Source organism: Pan paniscus, chromosome 2 (assembly GCF_029289425.2).
Source record: "Pan paniscus chromosome 2, NHGRI_mPanPan1-v2.0_pri, whole genome shotgun sequence".
Taxonomy (NCBI): Eukaryota; Metazoa; Chordata; class Mammalia; order Primates; family Hominidae; genus Pan; species Pan paniscus.
In genome coordinates, this window is record NC_085926.1 from 2,482,869 (window position 1) to 2,508,788 (window position 25,920).

Here is a 25,920-nt window from a genome sequence, read left to right on the forward strand (position 1 = left end):
TTGTTGAAAGAACAGACAAATAGATCGGAACAGAGAGCCCAGAAATATATCCACATCAATATAGTTAGCTAATCTTTGACAAAGGAGTAAAGGCAATAAAATGAAGAAAAGATAGTTTTTAAAATTCTTTCTTTCTTTCTTTCTTTCTTTCTTTCTTTCTTTCTTTCTTTCTCTCTTTCTCTCTTTCTCCCTCTTTCTTTCTCTCTTTCTTTCTTTCTTTCTTTGTTTTTTTGAAACAGAGTCTCGCTCTGTCACCCAGGCTGGAGTGCAGTGGGGCGATCTTGGCTCACTGCAACCTCCACCTCCCAGGTTCAAATGATTTTCCTACCTCAGCCTCCTGAGCAGCTAGGATTACAGGTGCATGCCACCATGTCCAGCTAATTTTTGTATTTTTAGTAGAGATGTGGTTTCACCATGTTTGCCAGACTGATCTCAAACTTCTGACCTCAAGTGATCCACCCGCCTCGACCTCCCAAAGTGCTGGGATTACAGGTGTGAGCCACTGTGCCCAGCCAAGATAGTCTTTTCAATAAATGGTCCTGGAACAACTGAACATCAACATGTAAGAAAAAAACAAATCAAAAAAAGAATCTAGTCACTGACTTAAACCCTGCGCAAAAAAATTAACCCAAAATGGATCAAAGACCGACATGTAAAATTTAAAACTGTAAAACCTCTTGAAGATAACAAGGAGAAAATCTATGATATGGTGTGGCTGTATCCCTACCCAAATCTCATCTTGAATTGTAATCCCATAATCCCTATGTGTTGTGGGAGGGACCTTGTGGGAGGTAATAAATCATGGGGGTGGTTCTCCTATGCTGTTCTCATGTTAGTGAGTTCTCAAAAGATCTGATGGTTTTATAAGCAACTGGCATTTCCCCTAGAGAGAATTCTAGCACTCATTCTCTCTCCTGCCGCCCTGTGAAGAGGTGCCTCCATGCCTCATGCCATGATTGTAAGTTTCATGAGATCTCCCCTGCCATGTGGAACTGTGAGTCAATTAAACTTCTTTTCTTTATAAAATACTCAGTCTCTGCATAGCAGTGTGAGAACAGACTAATACAGTAAATTGGTACTGCAGAGAGTGGGGTGCTGCTATAAAGGTAGACGAAAATGTGAAAGCGATTTTGTAAGTGGGTAACAGAGGTTGAAACAGTTTGGAGGGCTCAGAAGACAGGAAGATACGAGAAAATTTGGAACTTCCTAGAGACTTGTTGAATGGTTTTGACCGAAATGCTGATAGTGATATGGACAATGAAGTCCAGTCTGAGGTCGTCTCAGATGGAGATGAAGAACTTCTTGGGAACTGGAGCAGAGGTGACTTGCTATGATTTAGCAAAGAGACTGGCAGCATTTTGCCCCTGCCCTAGAGATCTGTGGAACTTTGAACTTTAGAGAGCTGATTTAGGGTACCTGACAGAAGCAATTTCTAAGTAACAAAGGGTTCAAGAGAAAGCAGATCATAAAAGTTTGGAAAATTTGCAGCCTGATGATGTGATAGAAAAAAAAAACCATTTTCTGGGGAGAAATTCAAGCCAGCTGCAGAAAATTCCATAAGTAATAAGGAGCTGAATATATCACCATGACAATGGGGAAACTGTCCCCAGGGTATGTCACAGACCTTCAGGACAGGCCCTCCCATGACAGGCCCAGAGGCCTAGAAGGGAAAAATGGTTTCCTTGAATGGGCTCAGGGAACCCCTGCTTTATGCAGCTTAGGGACATGGTGCCCTGCATCCCAGCCACTCCAGCCGTGGCTAAAAGGGGCCAAGGTACACACAGGGCATGGCTTCAGAGGGTGCAAGCCTCAAGCCTAGGCAGCTTCCACATGGTGTTGGTCCTCTGTATACACAGAAGTCAAGAATTGAGGTTTGAGAACCTCCACTTAGATTTCAGAGGGTATATGGAAATGCCTGGATGTTCAGGCAAAAGTTTGCTGCAGGGACAAAGCCCTCATGGAGAACCTCTGCTAGGGTAGTGTGAAAGGGAAATGTGGGGTTGGAGGCCCCACACTGAGTCCCCACTGTGGCAATGCCTAGTGGAGCTATGAGAAGAAGGCCACCATCCTCCAGACCCCAGAATGGTAGATCCACCTACAGCTTGCACTGTGCACCTGGAAAAGCCACAGACACTCAATGCCAGCCTGTGAAAGCAGCCAGGAGGGGTGCTATACCCTGCAAAGCCATAGGGGTAGAGCTGCCCAAGGCTGTGGGAGCCCACCTGTTGCATCAGTTTGACCTGGATGTGAGACATGGGAGTTAAAGGAGATCATTTTGGAGCTTTAAGGTTTACTGACTGTCCTATTACATTTTAGACTTGCATGGGGCCTGCAGCTGCTTTGTTTTGGCCAATGTCTTCCATTTGGAATGGGCGTATTTACCCAATATCTGTACCCCCATTGTATCTAGGAAGTATCTAACTTGCTTTCAATTTTACCACCTCATAGGCATAAGGGACTTGTCTTCTCTCAGATGACATTTTGGACTTGGATTTTTGGGTTAATGCTGGAATCAGCTAAGACTAGGGGCTATTGGAAAGGTATGATTGTGTTTTGAAACAAGATTTGGGAGGGGTCAGGGGCAGAATGATATGGTTTTGCTGTGTTTCCACCCAAACCTCATCTTGACTTGTAATCCTATAATTCCCATGTGTTGTGGAAGGGACCCCTTGGGAGGTAGTTGATTCATGGGGGCCATTTCCCCAATGCTGTTCTCATGATAGTGAGTGAGTTCTCATGAGATCTGATGGTTTTATAAGTGGCATTTCCCCTGCTGGCATGCATTTTCTCTCCTGCCACCCTGTGAAGAGGTGCCTTCTACCATGATTGTAAGTTTCCTGAGGCCTCCCCAACCATGTGGAACTGTAAGTCAATTAAACTTTTTTTCTTTATAAAATACCCAGTCTCAGGTATTTCTTCATAGCAGCGTGAGAACAGACTAATACTGTCTAGATGACTTTGGTTTTGGCTATGATATTTTGGATATGACATCAAAGGCAAGATCTATGAAAGAAAGAATTGATAGGCTGGACATTATTAAAATTAAAAATATTTTATCTGCAAAAAGATACTATCAAGAGAATGAAAAGAACAACCACAAACTGGGAGAAAACATTGGCAAAGACATACCTGATAAAGGACTGTTAGCAAAATCTACAAAGAACTTTCTTAAAACTCAACAATCAGGAAACAAACAACAAATTTTAAAAATCTGTTACATTAACAGATATTTTATTGAAAAAGATACACAGACAGCAAATAATTATATGAAAAGATGCTAAACACCATATGTCATCTGAGAAATGAAAATAACTATGAGATACTACTACATGCTTATTAGAACAATAAGCCAATATTGGAACACAGACAACCTGCTAACCTGAAAAGACAGTAAGTCCAATTCTATTGCTAGACAACATTGCTCAATGTAAAAATAACTCATGGTTTGTTAATTGCATCGGCATGAAGAGGAACTGCAAATGGCCTATGAATACTAGATTGTGATGTGATGCTTTGGGCTTCCCTGGCATGCAGTGACTCTTATAACTGTGTATTCCATGTGAGGACCCTGGAAGCAATTTATGTGGAATTGCTAAAGGAAACACTGGCTCCTGTAGGGGATGAGGCTTGTAAACCAGGGTGACTTCAGCACAGGACCAATGTGACTCTTGTCTCCTTGTATCTGAACTGTCACCTAGAAGGCTGTGTCAACGGCTACAAGGACATCCACAGTGAGGAACTGCTACTATCCTGCTGACATGCTGTGCTCTTGAACTGTATTTTTCTGTGTATCCTGAGCCTATTGAGAGGTGACAGCGTGCTGGCAGCCCTCACAGCCCTTGCTCGCTCTCCGCACCTCCTCAGCCTCTGCGCCCACTCTGGCCATGCTCAGGGAGCCCTTCAGCCTGCCACTGTGCTGTGGGGGCCCCTCTCTGGGCTGGCCGAGGCTGAGCCAGCTCCCTCTGCTTGTGGGAAGGTGTGTGAGAGGCACGGGCAGGAGCCAGGGCTGCACCCTGTGCTCACCGGCCAGCGCAAGTTCCGGGTGGGCGTGGGCTCGGCGGCCCGCACTCAGAGTGGCGGGCTGGTGCCACTGGCCCCAGGCAGTGAGGGGCTTAGCACCCTGGCCAGCAGCTGCAGAGGGTGCGCCGGGTCCCCCAGCAGTGCTGGCCGGCCAGTGCTGCGCTTGAATTCCCGCCAGGCCTCAGCTACCTCCCCGTGGGGCAGGGCTTGGGACCTGCAGCCTGCCATGCGGAGCCTCTCCCCCTGTGGCTGTGGGCTCCAGCACGGCCGGAGCCTCCGCAGACAGCACCTCCCCCTGCTCCGCGGTGCCCGGTCCCATCGACTGCCCAAGGGCTGAGGAGGGCGGGCACGCGGTGGCACGGGACTGGCGGCCAACTCCGCCTGCGGCCCCAGTGCAGGATCCACTAGGTGAAGCCAGCTGGGCTCCTGAGTCTAGTGGGGACTTGGAGAACCTTTATGTCTAGCTAAGGGATTGTAAATACACCAAGCAGCACTCTGTGTCTAGCTCAAGGTTTGTAAATGCACCAATTAGCATTCTGTATCTAGCTAATCTGGTGGGGACTTGGAGAATCTTTTTGTCTAGCTTAGGGGTTGTAAATACACCCATCTGCACTCTGTGTCTAGTTCAAGGTTTGTAAATGCACCAATCAGCCCTCTGTATCTAGGTAATCTGGGGGGGACTTGGAGAATCTTTGTCTAGCTAAGCGATTGTAAATACACCAATCAGCACTCTCTGTCTAGCTCAAGGTTTGTAAACACACCAATCAGCACCCTGTGTGTAGCTCAAGGTTTGTAAATGCACCAATCAGTGCTCTGTGTCTAGCTAATCTAGTGGGTACTTGGAGGACTTTTGTGTCTAGCTCAGGGATTATAAACGCACCAGTCAGCACCCTGTCAAAACGGATTGATCAGCTCTCTGTAAAATGGACCAATCAGCAGGAAGTGGGTGGGGCCAGATAAGGGAATAAAAGCAGGCTGCCTGAGCCAGCAGTGGCAACCTGCTCAGGTGCCCTTCCACACTGTGGAAGCTTTGTTCTTTCGCTCTTTGCAATAAATCTTGCTGCTGCTCACTCTTGGGGTCCACACTGCCTTTGAGCTGTAACATTCACCTCGAAGGTCTGCAGCTTCTCTCCTGAGGCCAGAGAGACCAAGAACCCACTGGGAGGAACAACTCCAGACACCCTGCCTTAAGAGCTGTAACACTCACTGCGAAGGTCTGCAGCTTCACTCCTGAAGCCCGCGAGATCAGGAACCCACCAGAAGGAAGAAACTCCGAACACATCTGAACATCAGAGGGGACAAACCCTGGACACACCAGCTTTAAGAACTGTAACACTCACCGCGAGGGTCCGCGGCTTCATTCTGGAAGTCGGTGAGACCAAGAACCCACCAATTCCAGATACATTATGATAGTCTTATGTTTAGTTGAATCAAGAGGAACTTCTAGAAGGTAGTAAACATCTGACTAGAACATTATGATCAAAATAGTGAAATGTTTGGATTTTTGAATGATTTTAATATGATAGTGAAAAACAGTTGTTCACTAAAGACCAGATAATTTAACTTGATTCTTATAGAAAAATATAATACTTATTGAAGTCTACTGTGTTACCCCCCGGATTCATAGCTGGATACATTTTTAAAAAAATTATAAGACACTAAAAACCCAACTTAAAAATGAAAATTTATACCTGACAAGTATTTGTTTTGTCAGAATACCAGCTTGGCTGAGTATTTTTGTTACTGTCTCCATAAATTTTATATATTTTCTGAATCACATTTATTTGGGTACAACTGTAAACGAATGGATTAGCCTTCATGTTTGATAATTGGAGAATATTGGGTAGATTGGCCATTTTACCAGAATGGGCAAAAATGGACCATTTAGAGTGTTGAATTTAAAGTTAGGGTCCTGGTTTTCTCCAAACTGTTTTTTATGAACTTCAAGAGTATATAAAACAACATATTTATGTTATCTTATGTATTTGTTTTCTTTTTTTAAAAAAAATAAGTTAGGCGATCCTTTCTTTATATAAATCAGATAGAAATTTGTAGCCTAGTTGAAATGGGCCACCAAATTCCTGCTACCTTCTCCCCACTTTTTTTCTCATCTAGCAGCTTTTGAGGCATCACTAGGGATCCACAAAGGGCAGTTTGTAAGAACACTGCTAAACATAATTATTGTGGTTTCACACGGTGTATTTTGCCATTGGTAGCCAATTTGTTGGTAAAATTACTAATGTAAAAATAATTTTTAGTGTATATAAACATATCATTTCTGACTTTGATTCTTTTCTCTGCTTATTTATAAGCATGCTTATCTTTACTCCAATATATTTGCTCTTACAACTATTACCAGTTCATAGTATGGAGGGTTATTGTTTAAACTTAATGTAAGAAAGTAACAAGAAGGAAAGCCACCTTTTGTCCAGCAACCAAACTTCCCTTCCCTCCCTTTCTACCATCCAACCAATTTACCAGCCAATCATTTATCCTTCCATCCACCCCACAACAATTATTTGTTGCCAGGGGATTTAGGGATAAATACATAATCGTTGCCTTCAAAAAGCCCCAGTCAATTATATTCCTTAGGATACTACCAGCATTTCCAAATACTCTTTAGCACAGATTATTTCCTTCAAATTAAAATAAAATGTGTGCATGACTCTTTTGTTGTTTGTTTTGTTTTGTTTTGTATGAGAGATTGTGACTTCAAGAAAGTTTAAAAGCCTTTGGCTAGATACTACATTGATATTGATCTCTTTCTTCTTATACCTTTGTAATTTTTGAAATACATGAGAAACTGTCGTTTACGCTTTCCTTTTATTTTCCAATCTCCTATTGTATTTGGCACATAGAGTTGAAAGGAAACAATATTAGCATTTAGTAGCAAATTAATTTTTGCAGTAACAAATGACATGTACAAATAAGTTATATTTGTTCATGAAAATAAATTTAGAGAGTTATATTATGACTTGGTGAATTTTAAGACCGAAAATAAAGAGCCAACTTAGCAAACCTGTGGCTGATCAACACAGATTAAGACACTTCTAGTTTCTCCCTCTTTCCCTTGTGTGTGTACCTTGCCAATTAACACCCTCAAAGCAATTAAACTATATATAATTATCCATAATACAGATTTACTTCCTTGGGCATTAGCCAAAATGCACATTTTATGATCACTTATCCTTCAAATACAACTACTGGTAATTATCTAAGATGTTTAGATGCAGAGGTTTGACAATTAGCAATCAAAGTTCATGTTTCCTAGGAAAATGTACAGCAAGTCCTCAAATAACATCCTTTTGCTCAATGTCATTTCCTTATAAGTTTGAGGGGAAAAAATCCATTCCTAGCTGGAGCCATTGTCTGTATGGAGTTCACACATTCTCCCCATGTCTTGGGTTGTCTCTGGGTACTCCAGTTTCCTCCCACATCCCAAATATGTGTATGTTTGGTAAATTGGTGTGTCTACATTGTTCTAGTGTGAGTGAGTGTGGGTGGGTGTGTGTGCCCTGTGTGAGATGTCCTCCTCTCCAGGGTTGGTTCCTGCTGGTGCCCTGAGCTACTGGGATAGGCTCCAGCCACCTGTGACCCTGAACTGGAGGAACTGGGTAAATCATTTGTTTTGATTAATCTTTCTTAAATGTAAGTATAGCTTACATTCATCTCAGTGTTTAATATTAAATCTTGTTTATATAAATTAGCCTATGATAAAATTGGTTTTTATATGTCATTTCACTTAAAGTCAGTTTCCAAGGACCTGTCAACAACATGAAAAGAGGACTTACTGTGAACACATCTGAACTTTCAAAGCTTGTGTAGTAGCATTCAACGGAAATGCATAGACTTCTCTATGCATTAGTACATTAACATTCCCTTTAATTGAAATGAATGCTTACAAGTGAGAAAAGCAACTAATGTAATGTTATTTAAATTGAATGTAGGCTCCATTTTTAATAATAGATAGTCTAGAATCATAGATAAAAAGGAATGATAAATAATACAATAGAGTCCAAATCATTCATCTCTGCATCACTCTACAGAAACATGCTGATTTCCATCAGATATTTTTTCTGGCATCAAGCCTCTGTTTTTGCAAATTATTTTTTTTCTGTGAGTTTTTAATGTTGAAATATTTTCCACATTAGCATGGATTGACTCAGTTTACTTTTTGGTGCACTATTGAAATTGCTCAATTGAACGGGAACTTATGCCAGTTCTGAGAGGATAAGAAACTTCTTGAAAATTATTTTTGCCCTCTCAACAAAAGACACTAGATTTTTAAGTATCCTAGAATTATCATGTTATGTCTAATAGCAGTCATCATAGTGATTAAGGCTTCCCAGGCCTCACCAAGATTTGGGTAACAAATGAAGCAATGTAGTAGCTTCGTTCACCCATTTTACTTATTTGAATGAAACTGGAGAAAGGCTGGGCTAAAGGAAAGAAGCCCTCACTCCCACACTCACCCTCTTTTTTCTCATTCCCTTATGCTATATTTGTCTTCTTTGCCAGATTAAACCAGAAGCCTCAGCCAAAATGAAGAGAAACACAGAAGGTATTTCTTAGTTTCCAAAGTACAATGTTCTGAGGAATTAAGAGAGTTTGAAGAGTAGCTTCCTATGTTGAATTTGGGGAGAGTTATGTAGTAATTTTATAACCTCCCCACTCCAAAATAATGCTAGTCATACCAGTATCTGTCACTCATAGAAATGCCTTTTCTGCATGTTAAGTTTAAAAAATGTTTCTATAGGGTGTGATGCTTGTGCTTAGAATAAGCCACATATTTAGCTATGTGAAAAGATGATGGAATTTAGTCTTTTTCTTCTTCCCTTCCTTTCTTTCTACTTTCCTCCCTTCCAACATTCTCTGTTTTATTCAATTTCTCTAAAGAATGCTGGGGAGAGCCCAGCCTATCTTGCCTATTTGACCTTTACTCTGAAAAGGATGTATGTATGTCTTGTATAAAACATACAGTCTACTCTGCCATTTTATATTTTTCTACAACCACTAATAACCAAATTGTAAATAGGAGAATGTGAAAGTCATATCAAGTCATATATTATCCTATACAGAGGTTTCTGAAATAGCAGGATTAGAATTATTATCTCTACCAGGAAAGGAAAAAAAAAAAACCTCTCAAGTAACAGCCATATAGACAAGAGAATTTTCAAGTCTGCTTACAAAAAGGAAAAAAGAAAACAAGCCAGTGTGAACATCTGCACCGGGGGCTTTTCCCCTTGAAAGGCACACTCTCGTCTGAGCATGGCTTTCTGCCAGTGTAGGCTGCACTTTCTCCTGGGCCCACCTTAGGAGCGGCCCTACTGACTCAAAGCCTGCTGCTTTCTGCAAGAAAGTGTCACACCCACTCTCATGGTTTTGTGTACTTTGAAGTACCACCTAGTTAGTCTCCAACTATGCTCAGCTGCCTACCTAGGTTATCCAAGATAATTTCTTAGGGGGGCACTAATAATTGTCTTTGGTAATGTTCTTGTTATGGAGCTTGTTATGGGTTTCTAGCACAGTGACTTTTATACAATGGCTGCTTAGTAAATACTGTTGGATTTTGATGTAAAAGGTGGCACATGTACCTTGCAGATATTTTGTACTCTTTTATTATAGCACCTGTTTTATAGCATTTGTGAGCCCTTCCTTCTAAACGTGTCCCAAATTTCAGAGAGATTGGAGTTTGGGATAGTGGGTCAGATTTTTGGGCTCAGTCCTGCAGGCTTATCATGGATCTGGGGCAGTAATCTAAAGACATTGGAACTGAGATGTCATACCCGGTTGACAACTGGGGCTCTAATTCAGGTCTGCAAGGCCTCATTCTCTCATTGACAGAATGAGAGAGCAGATTCTATTTTTAGGTATATTGTTTTGGAGATCCAAGAGCTGGGAGCAGCCATTTCTTCTCATCTTCCTTTTCCATATTTACAGATACATAGGTGACCATGTTATCTGTAATAGATATTTTTTACTCTTTGTTGAAATAATTGGGAAGAAAATTCTTAGTTGTTTGGCTTATTATCAAATTTTCTTAGTTTTTTATTTAATCTATTTTTATGACACTTTGGATCCTTCTGTTTAAGAGACTGCAATAAATGAAGGAGAGTAATGAAGCAAATAAACTTGGATTAGCTGTCTTTCTTGATATCGTTTAGGAAGAACCGCACGCCAGTACCCTAATTAACAAATGCACAGCATGATAGTTTATAGTTCACACAGTATTGTCTAAAGTCATTTTAATCTATCAGGTTTTTGTAGGAAGATACCACAAAGACTTGATGGTACAGTTACACAGATTTAATTCTATGAACATAAAAAAATTGATTTTCCTGGGGGCATTAAGAACTGTTTTTATTGATTGAATATTTTACTTGCATAAATGGTAGTTCTTTAAAATAGCTGCACATTTTACTGTTAGTATCTTAAAGTTCTTAAATTGTAGGCATAAATGTTTCATTTTAATTGTGCATTTCCATCCTTCAACCCAAGTAACAAGAAGATAATATAGAGTGTGTCATACTTTTTCTGGGTACAAAGATGATAAAGTTGCTGTCCATACTCTCAAAATAACTTCTTTCTTATTCCTTTTGTTTCTACCTTCTCTAAAATAATTGACTCAATGGGACTACCCTAATATTCTTTCAGAATCTAAACTAGATTATTCTGGACATTGGAAGAGTTTATGTATCAGAAAATGCCATTCCTCCGGACATAAGGTAGTGAGATAACATTTTAGCTTCTTCAGGAAAACTTTCCTGAAACCTCAAAGCTGAAGGATGTCTTGGAAGCATTCGCATTTCTGGCCTCCCTCATTTTACAGGGCTGGAGATGCAAACCACACACGGATCTAGTTGGTGTCTTCTCATGAACTAGAAATCTTATTTTTAGAATATTCTTCCAGTGATTTCTGCCACTATAGTTTTATTGTTGGTTTGAGCAGTTAGTATTGAGGATTCATGTTGGAAGGAACTGCTAGCTGCCAACCAATATCCTTTATTTTTTTGTACTTTAATAATAGAACACCAATTTTATTTTGGGCAACCATGTGCCCAGATAAAATACTGTAATTGCTAACACATTCACAACTAATATGGTCATGTGGCTAAATTTTGTCCACTAACCAGAACTATTATAGGGAGACTTCAGAGATGTCTCTGGGGAAATGATTCAGCTGGGAATTGTGCTGTCATCCTCTTGTTCCTTCTTTTTGCTGCCTGGAATGCATACTTGATGACTGGAGCTTTAGTGGCTATCTTGGACCAAGTGATGATCTTGAAGATGAAAATGCTATTCTAGAATAGTGGCAGAGTGAGATAGAAGAAGCCTAAATCTTTAATTGATGACTATAGAACTGTTATACCAGTCCTGGATTGTTTATTAGGATTTTTTTTTTCCTGTGAGTCAGAAATGAACTTCTCTTTTATTTGAGCTATTATTATTTTCCTCTTACATGTTATTGAACCAATTATTGATGAAAGAGAGTCAAACTCTGTAAAATATTGGAAAGGATTTATGTTTAGCCAAATATAAGTGACCAAGGCCTAAGGCACAGTCTCAAGAGTTCCAGAGAACACATGCCCAAGGTGGTTGGGTTACAGACCAATTTTATACATTTTAGGGGACAGAAGTTACAGGCAGACATCAATCAATACATGTAAGGTATACATTGGTTTTGTCCAGAAAGGTGGTAGAACCTGAAGCATGTGGTAGGGGGCTAACAGGTAATGGGTAGATTTAAAGATTTGCTGATTGGCAGTCCGTTGACAGGGTTAAGCTCTGACTAAAGAGATGAGGTCAGCAGAAGGAAATATTTGTAGTTAAGATAAGGGGCCTTGTTGAAGCCAAGGTTCTTGTTATGTAGATGAAGCTTCCAGGTAGCAAGCTGCAGACAGAATAGCTGGTAAATGTCTCTTATCAGACCTTAAGAGGTACCAGACTCTTAGTTAAATCTCTCCTGGATCAGGGAAAGTCCTGGAAGGGGAAGGAGATTCACTACAGAATGTAGCTTTTCCCCACAAGAAACAGCTTTTTGGGGTCATTTCAAAATATGTCAAAGAAATATATTTCAGGGTAAAATACTTTGATTTCTTTCAGAGCCTGCTGTCTGTTGTGTGATGCTATACCAGAGTCTGGTTGTAATAGTCTGTGTGGTCAGTCTTAAGATCTCTGTGCTAATGCTGGCCAGTTGTGCCTGAATTCCAAAGGGAGGAGAGTAAAAAATACTGTATGTATGTACAATATGTTTTCCATTAATAATAGTCCTTGTTCTATATCAGGGTTTCTCAACCAAAGTTCATGAATTTCTTGAGGTATTATGAAAAACTATACTTGTATATACATTTTTTTTCCTACAAAGATAGTCCATTAAGTCCTCGAGAGATCTGGATATCAGAGACAGTGCTCAAAATAGGAAGATGATATTTATCTAGAGAAGGGCTTCATCTATTGCAGAGCAGCTAAAGTAGAAGATTATTTGAAATGCCGCCTTCAACATCATAATCAATACTTAATAGCAATCTCTGAATGTCTAAAATGACAGGCCTTCAAGTTCTTATTTCAAATACCTCTTCCTCTCCAAAATATTTTCCAAATTGCCAAGTAGGAAATAATATTTCCCTTTTCTAATTTCCCATAATACTTTAATAAATACTCTCTTAAAATACTTACCTGTGTGTTTTGAACTTCTTCAAGTTCCTTGAAAGCCAATATCACATCTAGACCACTATTAAATCCCCAGCCATTTACAAATATGACTTATTCAATAAATCCTTGTTGGATGAATAAATTCCTGAAACCATTGGCTTATTTTGGTGGACACACTACACTTTTAATATGGCTCTTGTTTGGTCTCCAATCCCCAGGCCATGGACAGGTACCTGTCCGTGGCCTGTTAGGAACCTGGCTGCACAGCAGGAGATGAGCAGCAGGCGAGCGAGCATTACCTCCTGAGCTCTGCCTCCTATCAGGTCAGTGGCAGCATTAGATTCTCATGGGAGTGTGAACCCTATTGTGAACTGCATACGAGGGATCTAGGTTGCACCCTCCTTATGAGAATCTTACTAATGCCTGATGACCTGAGGGGGAACAGTTTCATCCTGAAGCCATACTCCCGTTGCCTGGTCCGTGGAAAAATTGTCTTCCATGAAACCAGTCCCTGGTGCCAAAAAGGTTGGGGACCACTGGTCGAAAACATAGAAAACTTCAGCCTCAAAAGTAATTTAATGGGAAGGTTCCAAATTGGATCCAGGTTTCAGCCACTAGAACATAGCACAGAGAAGGCACAGATGGCAGTCCACAGCACCTGGCTGAAACACAGATTGGCCTCTTGTCTTCTGTCCCTAACCATCCAGATGATAGATTTATGCACAAGCTGGCTCAGAAAAGTTAGACTTAAGAAGATATAAACCATTTTCTACCTGGGAGATATCAGTTGTCAGCATTCTATTTTCTGTGTAGTAGTTATAAAACAAAAGAAAGTTAATCAAATGTTTCCTCTGGATACAAATTCTGATTTGTCATGTCATTCCAAAATGTAGTGGCACTGTAAAATTCTACCAGTAGGAAAGCCATTTACTCTTGATGACGTCCGATGTGCTTACAGTCAATATTGATTTAATTCTGCTTGGTTGTTGTTTATTAGCTCATTTCATTTTTACTGGGGTATTGGACATTTTTAGATATGTCAGGAAAATATTGTTTTAGGATTTTAGGGAGCTTAAAAACAATGCCTCTCTTTCTCCACAAAGTTCAGAAGCAATGGGGAAACATATGTAACAGACTGATACAAATAAAAATATAACATTTATTACTGATGAAGTGAAAAATATGACATAGATTTGTTGACCAGTAGAGTGCTAATAATTCACCCCTGAATTAAGTGGATTTACCTACCCAGTTACTTTCACGCTTGGACAATTTCAGTCTCCTGGAGATAGGCTCTGTGGTGGATGGTTGGAAAGCAGAACAGAAGGCACCATTTTTGAAGGTTAAGGGTTTCAGAAAAAAGAATAGAAGAAGAGCTGAGATGCCTATGTTCAGTTCCCTTTTCCAAAGTCACTAAGGAAGGTCCAGGAATGTTGTCCTACCATTGTTTTTCCAAATGGAAATATGTGATATGGGTAATAAGTGTTCCCTTGTGTTAAGGCTCTCCAGAGAAACAGACCCAATATATTAAGAGGTCATTTATTATGGGAATTGACTCTCAGAATTATGGAGACTGAAGGCCTAAAAACTGGGGGCTTCTCATAGAAGTCCTGGAGTCTGAAGGCTTGAGAATCTGGAGCTCTGATATCTAAAGGCAGACAAAGATGGATGTCCCAGCTCCAGAAGAGAGCAAAATTGCCCTTCTTCAGCCTTTTTGTTCTGTCTGGGCTATCAAGGACCCAGGTGATGCCTGCCCACATTGATGAGGGCAGATTATCTGTACTTTGGAAACAATGTCACAGAGACACCCAAGAATGTTTTACTAGCTATGTAGGAATTCCTTAACCCACTTCAGTTGACATATTAAATTAACTATCACATCCTTCTTCTTTCATATGTATTTCACTGTGTTCCTCTGACACTGTTTGAAATTTTAAGTGAGGTCATCATTTTCATCTCACTACAACCTTTAATGGACACTCTTCCCCTATTGAATCACATATAAAGTGCTTGGCTCCTAAGATTACTATGAACTGGCCCCCAATATCTAAAATCAACACCTGTAGTTCGCATCCCTATAGCATTTTCACCCTCAAATGACTTAGCTCATTATCTAGTTTTTGGAAAATCCAGAATGTGGTACATTTTCACACCTACTGTTAGTAGTTCTCACCTTGACTTGTATAATGAACCATTTAATGTCTTGTGCTCATGAGTGGGAACCTAGGGAGACCTAAGCGATCTTTAATAAGAAGAGGTTTGAGGATTTAGGGGTGGGAGTTAAGTCTCATAAGATCCAGGTGAAGTTATATAAGCATTATCGCATATGAAATTTCATGTATTTTATATTAATATTGCTGATTGGTGATGTGAACTTATTTATTGTCATTTTCCTGTTCTTGCCTACCTGGTTGAATACTAAAGAGCTAAAATTTTTATTCTTTCTTATGACTTTTGAATCCCTTATAGAGCCCTTAACAGAATCTATAACTATTGAATTTACTTATCAATTACTTATCTGTTATCTTTCTCCCTCCACGGGATATAAACCTCATGATTGTCATGTTTGTCTAGCTCTTCAATATGATTGGTACCGCATAGACCATAAATATGAGTTGAGTGAATCCTCTCAGTTATTTACTTGCTCACTTCTACTCATTTTCTCTACCTTTCCACCCACCCATAATCAACTATTACTAAAATTAGAAACAAATGAAATAATTTCAAATGCCTTATAGAAATAGAGTAAGTCAATGGTAGTAAAAAGTTGTTTATATCATGATATAATAATATATGGCCAATTCATTGAATATTACTACTTAATTTCATTTTTATGTATTTTTGCAAATATATATGAATACTTATGGAGTTTGAATATATATGAGGAATATATATGGAGTATGAATATATATGGATTTTGAATATATATGAATACTTATGGAGTAAATACTGATTGCATTTATGGCAACATATTCGTTAATAACTGAAACCTAACATGAGCACTGCTGCTAGGTTGTGTGGTAATTACAGTTCAGTTATTTTAGAAATTGCTGAAATGTTTTCCAGAGTGTCTCTATCATTTTACATTCCTTCTAGCAATGTATGAGTGATCCAGTTTCTCCACATCTTCCCTAGCAAGCAATATTTTCGCTAATTTTTGTTTGTTTTAGCCATTCTTTTTGTTGTTGTCGTTGTTGTTGTTGGAGACAGGATCTCGCTTTGTCACCCAGGCTGGAGGGCATGCAGTGGCATGATCATGGCTCACTGTAGCCTTGGCCTCCCAGGCTCAAATGACCCTCCCACCTCAGCCTCCCGAGGAGCTGGAACTACAATGCATGCCACCACGCCCGGCTAATTTTTGTATTTTTTTGTAGAGACGGGGTCTTACCATGTTTCTCAGGCTGATATTGAACTCTTGGACTCAAGAGATCCACCTGCCTCGGCCTCCCAAAGGGCTAGTATTACATGTGTGAGCCACTGCAATTTTTCCTCTTATTGATGGTGCTTTTTTTTTTGAGATGAAGTCTTGCTCTGTTGCCCAGGTAGGAGTGCAGTGGTGTGATCTCGGCTCACTGTAACCTCCACCTCCCAGGTTCAGGTGATTCTCCTGCCTCAGCTTCCCAAGTAGCTGGGACTACAGGCATGCACCACCACACCAGGCTAATTTTTATATTTTTAATAGAGATAGGGTTTCAACATGTTGGCCAGGCTGATCTCGAACTCCTGACCTCAAGTGTTTGCCCACCTCAGCCTCCCAAAGTGCTGGGATTACAGGCGTAAGCCACTACACCTGGCTTGATGGTGCTTTTGGTGTCAAGTCTGAGAACTCGTTGCCTAACCCTAGATCTTGAAGGTTTTCTCTTGCATCCTCTAAAATAGAGTTTTATATTTTATATTTAAGTCCATGATCTATTTTGAATTAATGCTTGTAGTGTGAGATTTAGGTTGATACTCATTTGTCTCTGGATATCCAGTTGCTCCAACACCGTTTGCTGAAAAGCGTATCCTTCTGCTATTATATTGCTTTTGTACCTTTCTCAAAAATCAGTTTGACTACTAATGGATATGGAGTTTATTTTGGAGGATATGAAAACATTCCTGATTAAATAATAATGATGGTTGTACAACTCCATTAACATACTAAACAGAATCTATAATTATTGAATTTACTGAATTGTATATCTAAAGAGGTGAAAATTATGGGGTGTGAATTACATACCAATAAAACTGTTATTTTTTAAAAAATTGGGTAGATTTGTATTGGGTCTATTTCTGGGTTCCCTACTTGTATTCATTGATCTATGTGTCTGTCTCTCTGCCAATACCACACTGTCATGATTAAGGTAGCTATATGTTTAAGCCTTATTACTGGGTAAATTGATTTCTCTCATATTCTTCTTTTTTATCTAGATTGCTTTATTCTAGGGTGCTTATCTTTCTATATAAATTTTAAAGTAAGTTTTAAAATGTCTACTAAAACCTTACAGGGAGTTTGGTAAGAATTTTATTAAGCCCATAGATTTGTTTGGGGAAAGTTGACATCTTTTTTACATTGACCCTTCCAGTTCATGAACCTGGTATATCTCTCCGTTTACTTAGTGCTTCTTTTATTTCTTTCATTGCCATTTAGTTATTTTCAATATGCAGATCCCATGCAAGTTCTGTGAATTTTGTACTGAAGTATTTCATTTCCTTTGGAATGATTTTAAATGGTATTATGTTTTTAATTTTGCCTTTTAATATCCATTTTTAACGTATACAAATAGAATAGATTCTTGTGTGTTTATCTTATGTCAGCATCCTACAGTATCTTGCAATATTGCTGAACTCAACCTTTACATTTTTAAGGTTTATGAATATTGGACTTTAAAAGTTTTATATTAATTAGTATTTTTATCTTCCCCTGGATAATACCAGGAGTTTAAAATGCTAACTTGAATCGCCTTCTTTCGGAGGCCCATTAATTGCAGTCTAGTATTTTAGATTTGCCTTCTTTTCACCCTTAAAAATCCTTATTATAAGTGTTCTTTTTGTTGCTTTTTTAGTCAGCAATTGTGTAGATTTCTCAAAGTGTTACCTTAGCTTCTAAGATCATCATTCTTTAATTAAAGTTTACCCAGATAAAAGTATAAAATTATATTTTGACACTTATTTTTTCTTAAGCGTTTGAAAATAGTATTATTCCATTGTGTTCTTGCCCCTCCTTTCTAATGAGAATTCTGCATACAATTTAATTGTTATTTCTTTGTAAATACTTGCTTTTTGTTTCTGGTTGCTTTTTAAGATTTTTCTCTCCATCTTGGGTATCCACTGGTACAGTAATATGATTGGTTACTTTAGGCTTTGTTTTTATTAAACCTTTTCAATGTTCAGTATGTTTCTTTTTTTCTGAAGACAACTTTTGATATAATTCATTCTTAAACAGAATCTATTTGATATTGAATTGTCCTTTGAGTTTTTTTCTTAATTTTTTCTATTGAAGTATAAATTCCACATACTGAAATACATAGTCATTAAGTGTGCAGGCTAATGAGTCTTTGCAAATGAACATTTACCTGTGCAAACATCGTATTTGTCAAGATAAGGAACATTTTCATCCCTGCAGAAAGTTCCTCATGTCCCACTTTTTCAAGTCCTCTTTTCCCCCCCCCGCACAATGTATAGATTGTTAAAATTGTACTCTCTGCTCTTTGATTTTTATAATGAATTTAAATATGTATTTTATATATTTCAGGTTCTTCCATTATTTTTAGGTTTTTGCATGCCAGTTAATACTTGAAACTTCTGTTTGCTCCTGATGATGGTTGTCATTGCATGGTGTATTTTTAGCATATTTTTTTGTTAACTGTGGGAGACCCATATGCTCAGGAGGATAGACATGTCCCTATATAGAAAGCCCATTCATTTTTGTGAGGTTTCAAATGGATTTGTAGGAGTTTGTCTAGTTTTTATGTTAACATCCCAATTCCGGATTACTAGACCACCACTAGGAAGTGTAAATTTGGGCTTTATATCTGTTCAGATTGAAGTTACATTTGTTAACAGATTTTACCCTCTGTATCCATTTTCTATTGCTGTTGTAACAAATTATTAATATCACAAATTTCATGGCTTAAAACAATACAAATTTGTTCTCTGACTATTCTGCAGGCCAGAAGTCTAAAGTGAGCCTATAGGGCTGAGTTCCTTCAGGAGGTTCTAGGGGAAAATTATTTTCTTACCTTTATCAACTTCTAGAGGCCACCTGCATTCCACAGCTTGTGGCCTGTTCATATAAAAAGCTAGCAGTGTACCATCTTCAAATGTCACTCCCCACCCTCACTTCCATTGTCATATTACCTTCTGTACCTGTGTATTTGATCCTCTCATATCCCTCTCATAAGGACCCCTGTGATTATATTGGGCCCACCCATATAATCTAGGATAACATCCCATGTTAAGATCTTTCAGTTAAATCAATCTTTAACTGAATGTTGTGGTCTTTCTGGAGAAGCTTTATTTGGTGCATTCTTAGGAGAATTATTTACTGACAAAGTGTCATGATGTCTGCTATTTTCACTCAAATGACTTTCTAAAAATGAGTATGACAGAGAGAGAAGGAAGGAGGGAAGATCGGAGGCAGAGAGTAAAAACAGAAAGCAGACATCAGAATGTTTATATTGGTTCTAGGTCAAAGGCATATGTGTATTCATTGTGCCATCTTTTCAACTTTTCTGTAAGTTTGAAATTTTTAAAAAAATATTGAGGGGAAATGGGAATTCAGATGATCAAGTTCAAATGGAATGTTCCATAGTCTTATCCAAACTTAATTACATTTTATGTGTTATTTTAGACCAATCCTGCCCAACAGTTTCAAAGTTTATACATTTGCTTTATTTTATACCAGCCTGTTGTGAATTTGCAAACTGTTTAAAAATTGCAAAGACCTAGATAAATATATCCCTTAGCATAAGGGTGGCCATGTACTTTAAAATTACATGTGATTATGTGGCTGTGTCACCAAGATTACATTAATTTCATGTTCTCAGAATTAAAGGTTGATTTCCCTATATTTGACATTTGCTTGCAATGTTACTACACCATATAGATAAAAGAAGGTAGAAGGGTGTGAATTTAGGCAGAGGTTTCCCTGAAAAGAGCTTTTAAAATATCTACTTAAAGAGAAACTTGAACTCTGCTTTATGCTCTGATTTACGTGTGTTCTAAAATTAAGCCTTTCCTCTGTATCTGGGAATCAGTTGGGGAGAAAACATTAAACCATTTTCTGAAAGCATGTAGGAAGAAAAGCCGGCATCATATTCCTCTTTTCACTCCATAAAATATATATAAGGACAGGTTTTGCCCATTTTAAACAGACACTCGCTTTTTTTTTTCTAATGTAACACTATGGTAATCTTAACAAATATAGAACATTTTAGATTTAGCTTTGTTTCTGCCAGTTTTCCTCATTTGGACACCTTCCTTCTCATTTTGTTCCATCTGCACCGGATCTAAGGAGAGACACTTTCCCTTTAAGAAACAAAGGTTAGCTGTGACTCCTGTCATGTAAAAGCCTAAAGAAGGCTTTTCATAGTTGATGGAAGTGATGCCAAAGAATAAAATGAAAAGCCTCTGCTATCCACCTAGCGCCTACACGCCCTGGAGCCGACAAAAGAGCTCAGTACCAGAGCCGAAGAGTCCGTGGAGCACCACGTTAGTGAAAAAGCCGATTATAAATAATAATGACCTTAGTGGATGCTGAGAACTGCACTAAAGTTTTTCTGAGCCAGACAGAATGATGTAGGGGATACAATATAAATGCATAGAAGTCTATAAGGGAAGAAGATGCTGAGAGATTCAATTTCTTCCTCCAATAATTTAAATTGATGGTGAGTTAGTAGGTGCTCAATAAATACTTGTTGAATGAGTAAATAAAAGCAGTCTAACAACGGATTTCCTAATGAAAGTTCATGAATTGAAGCATGTTTGCATTGCATCCCAACTCTGTATTAAAACTGTACCTATTTCAGGAGTAAGATCAGAATCCTGATAGAGGAACATGCAAAATGTTGCCCATCTATTTAGGGACAATCATAGAGATAGAAAGAAAAAAGATATTTGGAAGTACATGGGGCTCACTTTGCCTATGAGTTTGTGTGCATTTCGAGGTGGGAGACAGGAGAGGGAGTGCAAGAGAGGCTGGAATGAGATTTTTTTTTGTAGTGATACTTGGTTTTCTGAGGCATAATCTAGTGAGGAGAGAGGGCCTTGACGTTTTTATTTAGCGATCATGCCTCCAGTCATTTGTTCTGAGGCTCATGTTCGGTTTTGCATTGATAGACTTGGAATTATAGGACATTCTTGGCTTTTGAACTAGCTCATTGTGCTGAATGTGGTAATTTTTGTGAAAGCATACTGAAACGTCTAAAATAACTTCCAAGGCAAAACAGTTTAGTACAGCTACTGCAGCTATATGTAGAGCACCAACATTTATACTTAGTCGGGTTTTAATCTCAGCACTCAGTTCTTCGGTATTCCAACTACAAGAACCCCATCATGCTTCCCTTGGGTCAGGGTATCTTAAACATATTGAGGTTAACATATTGAGCCAGATAATTCATTGCTGCGGGGGGCTGTCCTGTGCTTCGTAGGATGATAACAGCCAGTAGCACCCCTACCCCAAGTGGTAACAACCAAAAATCAGGGTTTTTTTTAAACTGTCTTTGTTGGAAGGAAAATCAGAATCTTCTGAGGAAAAGGATTTTTGTTCTCTTCTTGGATGTTAAGAAAATTGGCTTGTGTTGGCTGGGTGCGGTGGCTCATGACTGTAATCCCAGCACTCTGGGAGGCCCGATCACTCTGGGAGGTGATCTTGTGGGCAGATCACAAGATCAGGAGTTCAAGACCAACCTGGCCAACATGGTGAAACCCCATCTCTACTAAAAATACAAAAAATTAGTCAGGCATAGTGGCAGGCGCCTGTAATCCCAGCTACTCGGGAGGCTGAGGCAGGAGAATCACTTGAACCCAGGAGGCGGAGGTTGCAGTGAGCCGAGATTGCACCACTGCACTCCAGTCTGGGCGACAGTGAGAGACTTTGTCTCAAAAAAAAAAAAGAAAGAAAGAAAGAAAAAAGAAAATTGGCTTTTTTTTTTAGCCATTAAAATAAGGATAAGTCAGTTCTCCCCCAAAAAGTAAATGAGAAGTAACACTCATAAAACAATTTGTTCTCTCTCTCTTTCCTTCTCCCTCTCCACACACACACCCCCTCAAATTTTTTGCTAATAGTGACTACAAATTTCTGAGTAGTTAGTGGTAGATGAATATCAAGGCATACTGCACCCTTTTATCTAGCTCATAGGTCAATTTGATGTCACATTGACATAATTATTTAAATGGGCTATTTTCTCCACAGACTGTTTTAATTTCATGACCCTGGTCTCTGGGTCATTGTTATTAGAATCTTATTATCTCATGGAAAATTAATATGGCCACATATTTTCTTATGTGCGTCCATACTTTTGGCTTACTTCTTGAATATTTTATTACTGGCTCCATTGCTTTTGGTTGGAAAAGAAGGTTCAATCATTGCTGCATAGATTATCATTCCAGTAGGTGCCCTGGGCAGCAATTTCTGAACCATCCCTTTTGAAATTTTGTTCCCAGCTGGAGAAATGTCACAGTTGTCTCAGCTTTTGACTCTGACTTTTAGTGAGAGATGCAAGGAATAGGAAAACACTTTCAAGAAGAAGCAATGAGCAGTTGTATGCACATCTGGTGACTTATTGCTGAAGATTCTAAAGCATTTAAAAATATTGATTAAGCCTCAAACTGTTGGGAAATTGTTCCCATAACTTTCATTCTCCCCCTAGATTTGCTGAGGTTTTGAGCTGTATTTAACTTGGTGAATCTTGTGTAATGGCCAGAAAGAGACCTCAGGAGCCCCATCCCCCAGGTTCTTATTAGCCTTGACAAGAGTGTTGTTAAAATTGCAGACTCTTCACATTTCCAAAGAGATGCCGTTTCTTGCTGTTTCAATACCAAGTCTAAAACAATCTCTGTATATATTTTGGCTTCTAAAATATATTCTGAGGTAAAATAGCAGGTTCTACTGTCTTTGAGAAGAACATTTCTTTTGTTTGTGGTAACTAGTCATGTTGGTCTCTTTTTTCCTTCTCTTTGTTATATTTATTTGGACTTTAATGTTGGCTATGCCCTTTAATGAAAAAAAATCAGGCATTTCCCAGATTTAGGTTTTTATTATAAACACTTCATATTTTAAGTGGTATATCTCTGGGGAGAAATGTATGAAGAATTGATGGAAGTTGGAAATTTTTTAGTTAGTAATTAACACCTACCATTAAAAACAAGTGCAAATCACATGATGGCAAAGTGAATCTATTACATATCATAACCAAAGATTAATCAAAGTAATTACCAGGCAAACAGGGATTGAATAGAACTTAAAACCAATTAAACTATTTCGGCTGTACCACTGAATAAACACTTTAGTATTTTAATTTCTCCTCTTTTCACTTGCTTCAGCAATGTGTTTGCTAATATGACTGAGATGCACAATTGCTATTTAATTAACCTATTTTTGTCAGAACCTCACACGAGCTGCGTGGAGTAGATCTGCTAAAGTCTCAATAATAATGAGCCTGATAAAAATAACCAACATGAAATTCATGCCAGTCATTTTACAAGTTATGCCAAATGTAATAATATCTGAAGAAAAAAAGAAACTGGTTACCTTACAGAAATTGGATTGAAAGTACTTAAAAAACATGTTGAACCAACACAAAATTACTCAAAAGTTTAGTAAAATTTCAAAAATGTATAATTGCCTTGTTTCTTTGTACCCCACTTTGCATATCATTACCATTAACTATTGGTAATAAATCTGTTCGAGGGCATGTATCTGTTTTGGGGATACTTGAGTTGATAATGGGCACAGAAGGGTTTGGTAGTGGACATCTTTTACCCAATCATGTATCCTTTGGGAGAGAATACTTTTCTAGCTATTGAGTAAGGCATCACGAAAGTGTTGCCATTTTGCTTTTATTCCCTAAGACAATCAAAACGCTAACACAGTTTGGGTGGCCTTGGCCTCAATGATACACATTTTTTCACAAAAGATAACATAACTAACCATGTGAAGAAAGCCTCACCTTTCTCTACCTTTGGATAGTAGGGATGAAAGAAAGTAAGATGGAGAAATCCACATTAAATATAAAGACTCTTTCCCCACAAAATCCCAGAGCTCTTCTGATTGGCACCACGAAGACAAAACATTCTGATTGGATTTTTGGTTCTTCACCCAGGTGTTTTACTATCGGGTAGACACAGTTTGTGTACAACTAAATAAGACCATTTCCTGCCCAAGCTGTCTTTTTTCCCCACACATTTAAAATTTACTCACACTTACTGAGCATGATGTTTCAAGTTTTCTGAAACAGCTGGTTAGTAGCCAGTTGATCACCGGCCCCTAAAGGTAACAAAGACCCTCCATCCCCAAATTTTTGCCAGTCAAAAAAGCATGACTTTATTTCACTCCCGTCGCCCCAGTGCTATTACGAGGTGTAAGCACCTTTCTAGTGAAGGTCTATTTTCTAGATCTTAGGACAAGAATAGAATGTCACATTGTAAGCGTTCTCAGAGGTCTGCAGCAAAGCCCTTATTGTACAGAAAAGAAAACTAAGACTCACAAAGGTGTAGATCACCTGTTTGTTTGTTTGGGTTTTTGTTTATTTGTTTGTTTTTGCAGCAAGATGAGGATTAGAACTCAGATTTCTGACTCCCTCAATGTCCTCCCTTCTTTATCATACAAGCTCCTTAACTACTGGCTGCTTTGCGTGTGGTGGACTTTAAATGATCACACGGGTGCCTTAATCACAGCCTTTTTATGAGTGACACAGGCGCTGAGTCTCCCTTTTTCTAAAATGGAATGTTTTATATCCATAACCCAGACTTGCTTAACTAAGGTCAAATTTACATAAACAAATGTCTTCCGGGGCCAGCAGGTAGCATGTCTGGGCAAAAGCGTGTGTGGCAAGGTTTTGATAAAGCGCAGAACACATGTTCTGTTTAAAAATGTTCACATTCAGATTCTCAAATCTCTCTCTTGCCAGACCAAGCATGTCCACAGGCTACTGGTTTATAACCCCTGTCTGCATCACGATGCAGACAGAGTAAGGAGGAGTGTTCTTACAGTTGTGCAAATGGAATCCATATCACCAGTTCCTTTTAGAATACTAGATGTCCCAAGTGTGCCATGCCAAACCCTTTTGCTTTGAATGCCCTGGACTTCTAGTATGCAATGAAGAGGCACGACTTGGGGAACATAAAACACCCCCATAAACACCAGCTTTCGTTCAGCCAGTGTCCCCAAAGAGTGACTCTGAAAAGAACATACACGTGTATGTCGCATAAAATCCGTAGAAGAGATGATGCTGCTACCCACAACCTTCTTGGGAGCTGCTGAGAATCCCTAACAGACAAACCGAATCATAGGGCAAACCCACCCTATGTACCAAACAACCAGTGTAATTATATTCTGTAGTTGAGGAATTACATAAATTGCCCATTGGGAAAGAAGCCTTAATCTCCACCCCTCCCCCGAAATCTATCAACAGCTGTGTGAGCCTCTGTGTATTTCTGAAAGGTTGAACACATTTGATCGGAGAACAAACTTGATTTCCTAATCAGGTTCGATGTGAGGAGAGCCAGTTAGAGATGTGTGTGATTCTCCCAGTGTGCGTCTTTGATTCGTGTGCTAATTATGTCCATCCTTTGGGGAACACAACCAGGAAGCTGGGTCCTCCTTGATGAATGCTGGCGGAGAGCCATGCAGCGCGCAGCGGAGAGCAGTTCAGCATCTCTAGTCCCAGCTGAGAATATGGTCCCATTATCTCCCAGCTGCCTAAGCAATCCATAAGGGCCTGTTCTGCGTGGATGATCAGTGTAGTGGAAGCAGGGACTTGCTGAGAGCTGAAATCTCTGTTTGATTTGCTGTAACATGTAAAGCGAAACTGGGACATTTTACTTTACAGTCTGTAAGTACCAGGTTTTTCCCCCCTCTTTCTCCCTACAGCTCCATGTGAATGTGACTTTGCAAGCTGCATTTGATTTTCTGTTCCATTGCTCTTTGTTGAATCAAGCTGGTGAGATAGAGTGTGATCTGTTTAGAGCTTGCTGTTTCTGTTAAATCTCTTATATAATTGATTCATACAAGGAAATAGGAGTCTTTCAGAATGCTTTTATAGAAAT

General features: G+C 39.0%; 1 protein-coding gene across 6 annotated transcripts in view; it reads left to right on the plus strand.

Annotated features, from left to right (window-relative positions):
* LOC100989577 (contactin-4) overlaps nucleotides 1–25,920 on the plus strand; it is a 960,081-nt gene that overhangs the window by 386,374 nt on the left and 547,787 nt on the right. Inside the window, exon 1 of one of the 6 annotated variants that reach the window (XM_034955677.3) lies at nucleotides 25,472–25,706. The exons of the other annotated variants lie outside the window; for them this stretch is intronic. The gene's annotated coding sequence lies outside the window, so the exon portion shown is untranslated. Of the gene's footprint in view, nucleotides 1–25,471; nucleotides 25,707–25,920 lie in introns of those variants that run through there. 6 annotated transcript variants of the gene reach the window in all.